Source organism: Elephantulus edwardii, unplaced genomic scaffold (genome assembly GCF_000299155.1).
Source record: "Elephantulus edwardii isolate Elephantulus edwardi_28Jun2011 unplaced genomic scaffold, EleEdw1.0 scaffold00003, whole genome shotgun sequence".
Lineage (NCBI taxonomy): Eukaryota > Metazoa > Chordata > Mammalia > Macroscelidea > Macroscelididae > Elephantulus > Elephantulus edwardii.
The window spans coordinates 7,856,460-7,856,829 of record NW_006399753.1 but is presented as its reverse complement, the minus strand read 5'-3'; positions in this window follow the sequence as shown (position 1 = coordinate 7,856,829).

Sequence of the window (370 nt, the reverse complement as noted above, 5' to 3'; positions counted from 1 at the left end):
TTCTTTTCTTTCTTTCTTTCTTTCTTTCTTTCTTTCTTTCTTTCTTTCTTTCTTTCTTTCTTTCTTTCTTTCTTTCTTTCTTTCTTTCTTTCTTTCTCTCTTTCTTTCTTTCTTTCTTTCTTTCTTTCTTTCTCTCTCTCTCTCTCTCTCTCTCTCTCTCTCTCTCTCTCTCTCTCTCTCTCTTCTTTCTTTCCATTCTTAAAAGATAAATTAGGTATTTTTATTTTTACTTTCGGGAAAGAGGAGAGGGTTAGATAAAGAGAGGAAGGCCCCTAACAAGAGGGACTGACACAGTGACTGTTGACAGTGAACTTGAACATATCAGAGCTGGCGAGGATGGCACAGGATAGGGCAGGATTCAGATCTGTTC